Source organism: Eimeria acervulina, genomic scaffold (genome assembly GCF_000499425.1).
Source record: "Eimeria acervulina Houghton genomic scaffold, Eah_scaff849, whole genome shotgun sequence".
In the NCBI taxonomy this organism is placed as follows: domain Eukaryota; phylum Apicomplexa; class Conoidasida; order Eucoccidiorida; family Eimeriidae; genus Eimeria; species Eimeria acervulina.
This window is the reverse complement of record NW_013549562.1, coordinates 10,765-11,246: the sequence shown is the minus strand read 5'-3', so window position 1 is coordinate 11,246 and position 482 is coordinate 10,765.

The window sequence follows — 482 nt, the reverse complement described above, 5'->3', positions numbered from 1 at the left end:
AAGCTCTATAGGTGACGGTTGCTGCAGCAGCTTCAGCAGCTATAAGACTCACATTCTCTCTACTCTACGCCCCCCCTGCGACAAGGGGGCGGCTGTTGCTGCTGCTGCTGCTGCAGCACTTGCAGCAGCAACACACAAAAGCATTTTGAATACGACTGCAGAAGTTGCTGCAGTTATAGTTCTATCGTCAGCCCTCAGGTGTACGTACACTTGCTGCGCTTGCTGCTGCTCCCGCTGCTGCAGTCATAGTGTGGGTGCTGCTGCTGAGCTTGCTGCTGCATAATACCTTTCAGCCGATTATGCTGAGGAGGCGCTGCAGTAAAAGGCAGAAGCGTTAGCCTCTAAGGGAGAACAGCAGCAGCAGCATCTGCTACACGAAGCAGAGCAGCAGGGCCTCCGCTGCCGCTGCTGCTGCCGCCACTCCTGCTGCTGCTGCTGCCACTCCTGCTGCTGCTGCCGCTGCTGCTGCCGGGGTTGTGTGC